The sequence below is a fragment of the Haemorhous mexicanus genome, chromosome 9 (genome assembly GCF_027477595.1).
Source record: "Haemorhous mexicanus isolate bHaeMex1 chromosome 9, bHaeMex1.pri, whole genome shotgun sequence".
NCBI classification, from domain to species: Eukaryota; Metazoa; Chordata; class Aves; order Passeriformes; family Fringillidae; genus Haemorhous; species Haemorhous mexicanus.
Genome location: NC_082349.1, coordinates 10,878,723 through 10,888,818, shown reverse-complemented (window position 1 = coordinate 10,888,818; position 10,096 = coordinate 10,878,723). Strand labels below are relative to the sequence as shown.

Genomic DNA, 10,096 nt, shown 5'->3' with positions numbered 1-10,096 from the left:
TTTATAGGATCAGGAGGATAAGTAGCAAAGATTTGCACACTGTTTTGCATAGAGGTAATCTGTCCTGTTTTTGTGGTGGAATACCTTGTTCATCAGTACTGGAAGGCTTAAACAGATTCTGAAAGGAGATAATGGGGTGGTTTTTTTGTGGTTTTTGGTTTTTGGGTTTTTTTTCAATTTACCATGTCCAAAACTCCTGGTCTCAGGGTATTAAATGGCTTTCTTACGAATGAGATAGTTGGCTTGATAAAACCAGGATCTGTTAAGACCTGAGTCTGGTAGCTGCAGTTAATCTGGTCCAGGCAATAGGAATTAAACTGCACTTTGACATCTGAGCTTGTATGTAAGCCTCTGAAGTGATGTGCTGTGAGCAAATGTGGAGGAGCTGGCAGGGCCTTAACAAACTTCCCTCTGTTCTGTCAGAGTTAATTTGGTATTAACTTCTCATAGGATCTACACTACCTGTGTGTTACTGAAAAATACACTCCTTGTCTCAATCTGCCACTCTCCCTCCAGAGAAAAGGTGCCTGCATTCAGTCTTTGTCCCCAAACTGCTGGAGAACTTTAATGCACCTTTTAGGTGCCAGATGCTATACTACCTGTGCTGCAAACACCTGGCTCAACAGCTTCATCCTAGAATGATGACCTAGTAGGAAACAGCTGGATTTGTTTGGTGTGGTGTTCTTTGGGTTGGTTCTTGTAGCTTCTCTGTGCAGGGCCAAGAGCAGGATTCTATTGGTTTTTGTGTCTTTTCCAACCCAGGATATTCTGTTGATCACCTGCAGCAGGTTTTGCCACTCACCTCTGACAGTATTCAGTGACTTTCAGGAGCTCCTATGCATAGTATTTGTTCTGGAACAGGAGCTTTGTTGACTGTTTCTGGCACGTTTTCTGCAGGTGCCAGATTTGCTCTTGCTGACAGTTCCACAGTTGACTGCACTGTGTTGGAAAGTGCTGCCATCCTGCACTCTGAGACAAAGGGCCTTCCCAGTTTTCCTGTCAGTTCTTGTGCTGCATCATTCAAATGTGAGCACACTGCTGCAGGGACTAAACTGTGTTTTAGGCTTCTCTCTGAACTTAAGATCAGTGACCCTGATGTTTGAGGGGTCTTTATTATCTGACTTTGCAAAAGCAATTTGGTTTATGGCTTGAAGCATAACAGATAACAGTAAAAGTTCTGGACAGAGCAGTTGTCTCAAAAGTACATAGGCTTTCCATTACCAAGACTTTTATCATGTCTGATAATTTTCTTCAGTGGTTTTGGCTTTTTTGGAAGTGTGTTTATCCTTTTTACAGCATCATTCCAGTGAGGGTGAGGGGCTGCCAGATTATCAGCTAGTCAGGTGCTTCTTGAGTATGTTCAGTACAAAATCATGCTCAGTGTGCGCTCTGGTGGCCCTTTGTTGGGTCCATTGCATGTGGTGCTGCAGTCACTAGACCTCTTCACTTTTCATGAAGCTTCCATCTGTGACTGGTTCAGGTTGGACACACAAGGAGCAATTTTTATATAAACAGATAGTGGCTTGCCTAAATTCAGGATGAGCTTCACAAGTCAGTGATAACTTTTCATAAGATTTTAAAAGGTGACTATATTCTTTTAAAAACACCTGATTGCAGTAATGTTTCTGCCTGTGACTGGACTTCTAGGAGACCTCTTTCTATCAACAGACTTCTCAGACAACCAGAGGCAGTGTTGTCAGTAGTAGGACCCATTCTCCTTCCTTCTTCTCTCTATTTATGGTGGTTTTATCTGGGTTGAATTGATTCTGCACTGTTTGAGGAGCATAGCCACTTAATCCTAAGGCTTCCAATGCATCTCTGTTCTTCCATTCTTTAACTGGGCTCCTGTTGTCTGACACATGTCTGCAGTTGTGCTTGTTTTCTAATGAAACATGGGACGAAATCAAGACTGGTAGCCTGTATGTAGTTTTTAGTTTACTCAAGAAATAAATCTAATTTCAAAAAAGACAATCTGTAATTTAAGAACTAAAGCAATAGGACTTGGAAATTCTCATCATGCTTCTAATTTTTCTATTAGCATTATTCTTTTCTAATATTCATCTCCTTAATGCTTATCTAGTGAGTTCTTGGGTGTCTTTCAGAACTCTAAGTGGAGTTCTGTTATTTAAGGACTCAGTCCAGCTTGGCTGTTTAGTTAGAACAGGGATGGAACAACAGAATCATCTCTCCTCATTGAAACACAGAGCTGAGACATCTGCAGCAAGAACTGAGTTGCCTTAGGTTCCTTTTATAGCTGAGAGTGCCAGAAGAAGAGTCATCAGAAAATCTTACCTGGGAGCAGTCTCAGACAGCTCTGTTCTTTACTTTGGTGTTGACTCTTGAATTTCACAGTGCTGGTTAAGACCTGCTGAATTGGCAGTCAGAGAAAGAAGATTCTTCTACTTTAGCTCAGGGATTTTTGTTACTGATACACCAAGTGTATCAGTAACCTTCAGGAATTTGCTTATTGTTGTGTTATTTCAGCTCGTATCTTTGAAACCTAACGTGCCAGGTATTCCTATAGCCAGCTTTTGTAGTTTGGGGAAAATTGTAATGGCTCCTTTTTCCTGACTAATTTGTAGATACTACACAAAATCTGTCAGTTTGGGCATTTAGATTAGTTTAAAGTGTGTCGTATTTTCAGCTGAACATGGACAACAATTGTTGTATTGATAAAAGTCAAAATAAGCCTTTTTCCTCTTTTACAATAATCAGTCTTCATTTTTCCACATTGCTGTTAGAGCTGTTGAACAGCTGTAGATTTCTCCCTTGGATGAATGAAGAGCACAACATTCCAGGTGGCATTTGGTTGCTTGGTTCCAGTAATGAGCATAGCTGAGGGTATGTATCTGCAGTTTCCTTTGACCATTCACCAGAATGGTCTCCAGAAGAATGGGAAATATTCAGCTGATTCCCATCTTTTCATGAAGCTGTGGCAGATCCATGCAGACGCACTGCCACAGCCTCCTTGCTGCAGCATGAGTAATGTGACAACGCCAGCATCAAAACAGTTCTGACAGCACCTAGCAAATGAGGGAAGTGCGTGGGAGGGTACTGAAAAAGGATTTAAATGGTATAGTATGCATGTTAATTTTAAAACAAAACTGAGCGAGGTCAGAGAGCCTGAAGAGGTGTCTTTGGCCTGGAATTTTGCATTTAGGATACGTTCTCACTGTTATGAATGGTTCCAGTGGCTGTGAACACCTTCAGTACACGATGCAGGAGAGAAATGAAACAGGCCTGTTGCCTGGGTGCTTCTACCTCCCATGAGTTACTGCCTGGCAGCGTGGGCTCCTCATGCCTTCCAACACCCCAGGAACTGGGATGCTCTCACTGTTATCCACACTGCTGGCTGAAGGAAGAGCTGCCTCCTCACAGGCTGTAGGCAAGGTGGGTGGCTGGTTTTCATATCCAGGCTGAAGTCCTCCATGTGGAGTTAGGAGTCAACCTGTCTTTACAGCCCAACAAGTGTGCTATAGACCAAAGCAAACTGCTTCAAGAAGTGCAGTGACTCAATCCCGCAGTCTTGCTGAATATAGGGAGGCATGGCAGTGTGTTGTACCCGTGGACCTCCAGAGACACTTCAGACATGGGGATCAGATGGTTGGGAATGAGCTGATATTAGTTCATATGCTTGGACTCTGTCATTTCCTCAAGTGCTGCTGCTTCTCTTGAATACAGTATCTCTGCAACTTTTGGGCTAATGTTCTTGCCTATCCTCACAGCAGGGATTAACTCAAACTTCCTTCCTGATAGCCCCAAGTAATTAAAAAGAAATGACAGTGTCTTGGGTGCAGGATAGTGTGCATGGATGCCTTTAGTGCGGGTGGTGGATGCTAATGGGCTGCAGGTACAGGTACAGAGGAGCGGTTAACTTGCAGACAGTTCCATGGAAAACAGGAGTGATGTGATACAGAAGAGCAAGGAAACTGGTGATGGGGAGCGGCTACACCAAAGGGCTAAGCAGCTCATGTGGTTTGGAACTGTGGTTGCCTGTGGTGGATGGCTGCCCAGGCTACTTGGCTCTGCAGCAGGAACACAGCTTTGCTTGTCCAGGCCCAGCAGAGCCAGGGCAGGATGAAGAGAGCAGTTGTGTTGGCAGCCAGAGATGGTCTGTCCTGGGTCCTCTCTGGCCTTCCCAGTTCCAGCTGGATAGATGTTTCCAAATACTGTTTAACAGCCGGCGTCCACAGGGACTGGCAGAAGTGTAAATGCTCATATTCTGCCATTCTCTCTTTCATATGTAGAAGTAGCACAGGGCATCCTGTTTGGTTCCTCAGCCGTCCACACAGTGGGGCTGGAGCCAACCCTGCTCTTCTGTGGGAGCAGAGGTCTGCAGTGCTGTCACTAGCAAGGAGACCCCCAACTTGGGCCCTCAGCACTGTGCAGAGCCTGGCAAGGGGAAAGGACAGAAAAAGAGATCTTGGCTCTTCTCCCTCCCCAGTTGAAGCGGGTGAGGGGCTGCAAAGGGCTTTGCAGCAGGGAGAAGAAAGACGGCGTTCATGGGAGCTGCGTGACTCCGAGCCGGTGGGCTGGGAGCCAGGCACGTCAGCACCTGATGGGCCAGCACAGGAGGAAGGGCTTCTTGCTCCTCACTCCTCACCTTCTCCAGAGGAGCCCTTTCAAGGGGTCCCAGCCCAGTGTAGTGAGGTCTCTCCTGCCCCACTGTCCTGCCTGTTCTGGGCTGGACTGTTGCCTGTGTGGGGCATTGCACTGGCACAGTGTGCCGGGGAGGTCTTTCCCCAGGAGCCTGGTTTGTTCACCACTACCCTGGACCATGCTGGCTGAGACAGCTGCCCAGGATCCCTCCTGCCTGCCTGTGTCCTCCACCAGATTTGGGGGACCTGGATCAGTCCTTTTGCCATCTTTGCAGACTCTGCAAAGAAGCAGCCTTCACTTGGGCACTGGCTGTGTGGAGGCTGCATGGATCATTCCTAGAGAGAGTGCAGGGCTAGGGCTGCGGGGGTGACCCTGGGGGCTGGACAGTCATCACCTCTCACAGCAGATCCCCACCCCTTCTCCAGGCAGGCTGGAGCCTGCCTAGAGAATCCTTCCTCCTGAAGCCACTGGACAGAAGAGCCCTTGTGCAGCCTTTTTGGAGAGGTGCCTGGTACCTGCTGAGGCAGACTTTCCACTTCCCAGTGAACAGATGCCTGGCTGTGGCTGGGCCATATGGTGTTTTGGATTCACTGCTCTCCCAGCACAACCTCTCCTCCAGCCTTACAAGCAGGTGAGATTGCTCAGGGCTCTGATCCCTGGCGACAGCTCCCTGCAGGCTGTGGGAGCTGCCAAGAGTGTGGTGCGGGGAGAGGTGTGACAGGACTGTGTTTGGAGTGTGTGCCTCTGGGAAGTGCCACCCAGTCAGTGTGGCCTTGATGCTTGGTCACTGTTCCTGGAGAGGTTGGGCTGTGCAGGGGGCTTGCCCTGCTGGCCCGGGATCTGAGGAAAGCACACCATGCGGTGAGGGTGAGTAAACTGCACTTCAGGTTAGTGGTCAAGGATGATTGTGACATCCTGGGGACACCTCTGAGGGTGGGATGAAATCAGACTCTGCCTGCCTGCCAAGAATCCGTATCAGAGCCAGAATCTCTGGATTCACAATCTTATCCTGTAAGCCATTCCTACAGGAGCTGCTACATCCTTCCTGACTTCTCCAGTAGTCTCTGCTGCTTTTCCCACTCAGTCAAGTTTATTGGGTGAGCGATTGCCGGAGGCTCAGCGTCAGCAGTTGTGCTCAGTGTCAGGCCATGTGGATTTGGGATGGGAAGGGAGGAGCTGGCAGCTTTGCCCTTTGGCAGCATGTTGCAGGATACAAAGCCAGCCAACCTTCTTCCTTGCCAAGCTGTAAATTTGGCCCCTTGCTCTAGTGCTTCTCTGGCTTTTCCTTTGGGCTGAGGGTTCATCCCACTCATGCTGTGGCTGCTCTGCGAACTTGTCCTTCAGCTCCCTGTGCCCTTATGCTTGCACACACGGTGCTGTCAGCTCAGCTGTCTGGGTACACTTCTGACTCATCACGTGCTGCCTGGGCAGCTCCTATTTCATTACTGTTAGGAGTTCATGGTACTGGGCCATGAAACTCCGTTCCCCTCTTCCCCACCCTGCTCAGTCCCATGCACCCAGGAGGGACAAAGCCTATGGAGCTGTCTGCCCTGACCAGGATATCCCTAGCAGTGATCCTGTGTCTGGCTGGGACGCTCTGTGCCACAGTCTGTCCCTGTCACCTTTCTCCTATGGAGATTTCTGCAGCACAGCACAGGATCCCAAGATCCTGTGCCAGTGGAGGGCAGAGGAGCTGGTGCTTCCCCAGGCATTCTGGCAGGGACCAGCCATTTCCATCTGCATAATGGAGACTGTAGCACAACCACCATCAACCCACTCTGGGATATTTTTAGACCTGGCTGTGCTGATGAGGAAGAGATGACAGGCTCACTCCACATCCAGACCATGCAATGCCTCTCCCAGCTGCAGCCACCTGGTGCAATTGGAGAAGCGTGGGCTTTTTCCCCAGGGAAGGCAGCACTGACTAGGCACTGTGGCTCTGGGCTTGCTGGGAGCAGCTACTGGTGCAGGATACCACCATCCTTCTCCCTCTGAACTTGTTCAGCTTCACTGCTTTTTAGAGAGCAGCTTAATGAATTCCCCAGGTCTCACTGGATCTTGATGTTAAGGGAATTTCCTGGCTTGTGAAGAAAAAGGAGGGACTAATCTGAAGCTATGGGACTGAAGCATGGCAGTGACACACTTGCACATGGTCACTTGCTGTCACAGAACAGAGGAACCCTTTCAGCTGAGGAGTTTGGCTTTTCTGCAGGGCCTGAGGCTTATTGGAAAATTCTATGGAATAGGATATCAAAGCTTCCCCTTTTCATCAGAGCCCTCTGTGGGGCTGCAACTGGTGGAGTGGAAGGAGCAGTGATTTGGAGGTGACTTGGGTGAGTTGATGGAGGACAGGAGATCAGGGGCACAAGGCTGTCTCCTGTGGCCAGGCTTGTCTGAAGCTGGTCCCTCAGCACTGCAGGGAAGACCTTGCATGAAACAGGTCCCCGATGCCCTGTACACACACAATGACACAGTGCTGCTGGGCGGTGATGTTGCCAAGCCACGACTGTGGGAGCTGGCAGAGGGGAGAGCTGTCTTGCACAGGGTCTGTAGCTGGGTTAGAGGGGAGCTGGGTTGGGCTGGAACAGGCTGTTCTACCCAGCTTCACACAGGGGCTCAAATGGCAACCTGGGTTGTAGGTGCTGGACTCTGAACACAGGACTCGTCTGGGTGACTGCAGAAAGCAGTGGGGCTTATCTTCCCCATCCTCCAGGAACCAGTCTGTCAGGAAGGGTGTCACTGGTACAAACACCTCACTGTGTTTGTCTTACCCCATGCCTTCATTGGAAGGACCAGTTCAGCTGCAGGTGCAAACCTCCCTCAACTGGCTGCTGAGACCTGGAACGCTCCAGCCCTGAGCAGCTGCTTCTCTCTGACCCTGTGGATCTGCCAGCATCCCCCAGCATAGCTGTGGCTCAGGTGATGACTGCAGAAAGTTCATACTCCCTTGGCTGTAGCATAGGAAGTTGGTTCCCATGGAGCAGGGTAGAGAAGCTTTGTTGGAGAGGTGGACCTTTGTCCCCACCTTCTTGTGGCTGGGTGGGATGGGTTGAAGCTGAAAACAAGGACTGCTGGCCTGGCTGGTTCCCCATGACTGCTGGGACAGAGGCAGAGTCCTCCATTGGCTGGCAGCTCTGTCCATTCACTGTTTAGGATCCCACTTACTACACAAGGATCCAGTGTTCCCTTAGTCCTGTTCTCACTCATACCAACACAGACTTGTGTGACTTCAAGTGATGTAGTCAGGGGGGTTGAGGTGTTTTGGCAGCACCCTTCTGTCTGTGTCCCCTGCCTGTGGCTGGCAGCTGCCTCTTCATGGCTGCTATTAGCCCACATCCTGCCAGAAAACAGAACACCCAGAGGCCTTTCTTCCTGGCTGCTCTAACTCCCTGTTATGAAAAGCGGCTGCAAGAATGCACAGGTTGTCACAAGTGCTGAATCTCCAAAACTGAGCATGTTCATGTCCTGCAGCAGAGCACAAACCCTTGGCCACGTCCTGCAGCACAGGGGTCAGGGCAATGCAAAGTGAGCCCCCAGCCCCTGCACCCTCTCACACAGCTCCTATGGCCCATGCCATGCTGGATGGCTTCTCTCCTTTCTTCCTTTTCCCAAGAGGGACCAGACAAACCTCAGGATCCAGGAGTGGGGAAGTGAGGCACTGGGACATGGCAGGGCTACCTCAGCTGGCAGCTACCCTGCCAACCCACTTCCCCAGGCCAGGCAGCTGTTCTTAGGACCAATAGGGAAGCACCTCCACCAGCAGCACCAGCATTTCCTTCCACCACCTTCCCACTGACTGACGGTATTTGAGGTGGCTGGTGCTTTCCCTTCCTCCTCCCTCTCCTTGCCCTTGCTACTTCAAATCTCCTTGATCCCTTTCCTGAGCATCATGCTTGCCTCAGATGTTTAGGAGGTGGGATGCTTCAAGAGCATCTCTCTGGGCTCATCCCCCTGCACCCTGGGAGGTGTTGATGTCCCTTGGTGCATCATGGGGTTTTCAGAGGGGCAGTCACCCACAGGGGTGCAGCCTGTGGCTCTGCAGACAGGACATGCCCTGGGAGTTGCTTACCAAAGACAGCGTTGCTGACCATTTCCTTTGGGTACCTGGGAAAGAGATCAGAGTGACCCAAATGGGGAAGGTTTGTAAACCTGAAATGGACACCAACTCAGGCACTTGTGCTGCTGTGCTTATGCTGTGGGTTTTGGCATCAGTTCACTTGGGCTTGTATGGGAGAGACAGGTATGAGTAACAGAGTTGGTTACTGTGTTGTGTGAAGGTTGCTGGTGCATTACTTGGGTTCAGAGGCTCCAGTTCACCATGGAGCAATGGAGAGGAGGCTGAACAGGATGAAAAGAGGAGCCCATGGCTAGTGGCCCCATCACCATAGCAGGCCAGCTAAAGGTACACAAGGGATTGCTCCAGTGCAAGTAATTAAGTACTAAAGCTCCAGGCTGGAAATTACACATTCCCAGGGTCAAGGGCTGGCAATGAGCACTGCTGCAGGTAGTGTAACGCCACAGAGCCAGCTCAGGCTGTTGTACCTGTTTTTAGAAAGACATGTGCATGAGCTGGAAGAGCAGGTGAACAAAACTGTCCTCAGGCAGAGCCCTCCACACCTTTTCCACTGCCTCCTCTGACTTGCAGGAATCAGTCCTGGCCTCCTTTTTGCTGCTGGAGCTGTTTGGACAGGAGATCAGGAGGGATGCTTACAGGTCAGGGCAAAACAGCAAGCACGTCCATGCAGCATCTCTTCTTCATGCCTGAGCCACCGATGTCAAAAAATTTAAATTGAGAACTGAAACTTGTTGAAATCCAGTTGAGATCTAAACTTATTTTGCAAGCTGCTTCATGGTAAGGATGGCTGCCCCTGCAACCTTCAGTGACCGTGCTGTACTTAATTCCAGGCTTCACTTTTTCCCATTTACAACTTCTCACCTTTGGCTTCTGCAGTTCCTTCTGCCCATACCAGTACTCTGCTCCTTCTGGCAGTGAGGAGACCCTCTCCTGGGGCAGTGAAGTACCTTGTACTCCTCACACCTTATGCAGCCTTATTAGTCACATTTCCAGCCCTTAGCTCCTTTTTTTGTGGTGGTGTTGCTGCTCCTTGGGATTTCTGTGCCTATTCTGAAGTTTAGATAGCTGGACCAGACATCAAGTTGGCTTTGCCAGAGCTGTAGTTCTGCTTGGAAATCCTCTCCATGCCCCTCTGACTCATGGCCCTCAGAGCCAAGGTACTGTGCTGCAGGCTTATGGCAACAGTCACGTGTGGGGACAGCTCTTTTGCAGTTTTTTTCCTTAATTTTGCCGCCTCCCACCCCCGCTTTCAGGGAGATTCTCCACCCTGTGGTACAGCCTGTCTTCTCCATTCCCAAGAACCTTCCTTTGCAGCCCATCACTGGGCTGGGAGCTGTTATAATTTTCCCAGGCCATTCAGCTCATGTGTGGCTGGGGAATTTGGTAGCAGCAAGCAGTGTTCAGTGTTTTATCAGCCCCAAA

The 10,096-nt window shown here is 49.9% G+C and overlaps 1 protein-coding gene across 2 annotated transcripts in view; it reads left to right on the top strand.

Moving 5' to 3' along the window:
* Window positions 1-129: 129 nt before the first annotated feature.
* Window positions 130-10,096, top strand: part of ST3GAL3 (ST3 beta-galactoside alpha-2,3-sialyltransferase 3) — a 187,305-nt gene continuing 177,338 nt past the window's right edge. Inside the window, exon 1 of one of the 2 annotated variants that reach the window (XM_059853992.1) lies at window positions 130-3,390. The gene's annotated coding sequence lies outside the window, so the exon portion shown is untranslated. Of the gene's footprint in view, window positions 5,231-10,096 lie in introns of both variants that reach the window. The other variant, XM_059853997.1, reaches the window with a different exon arrangement.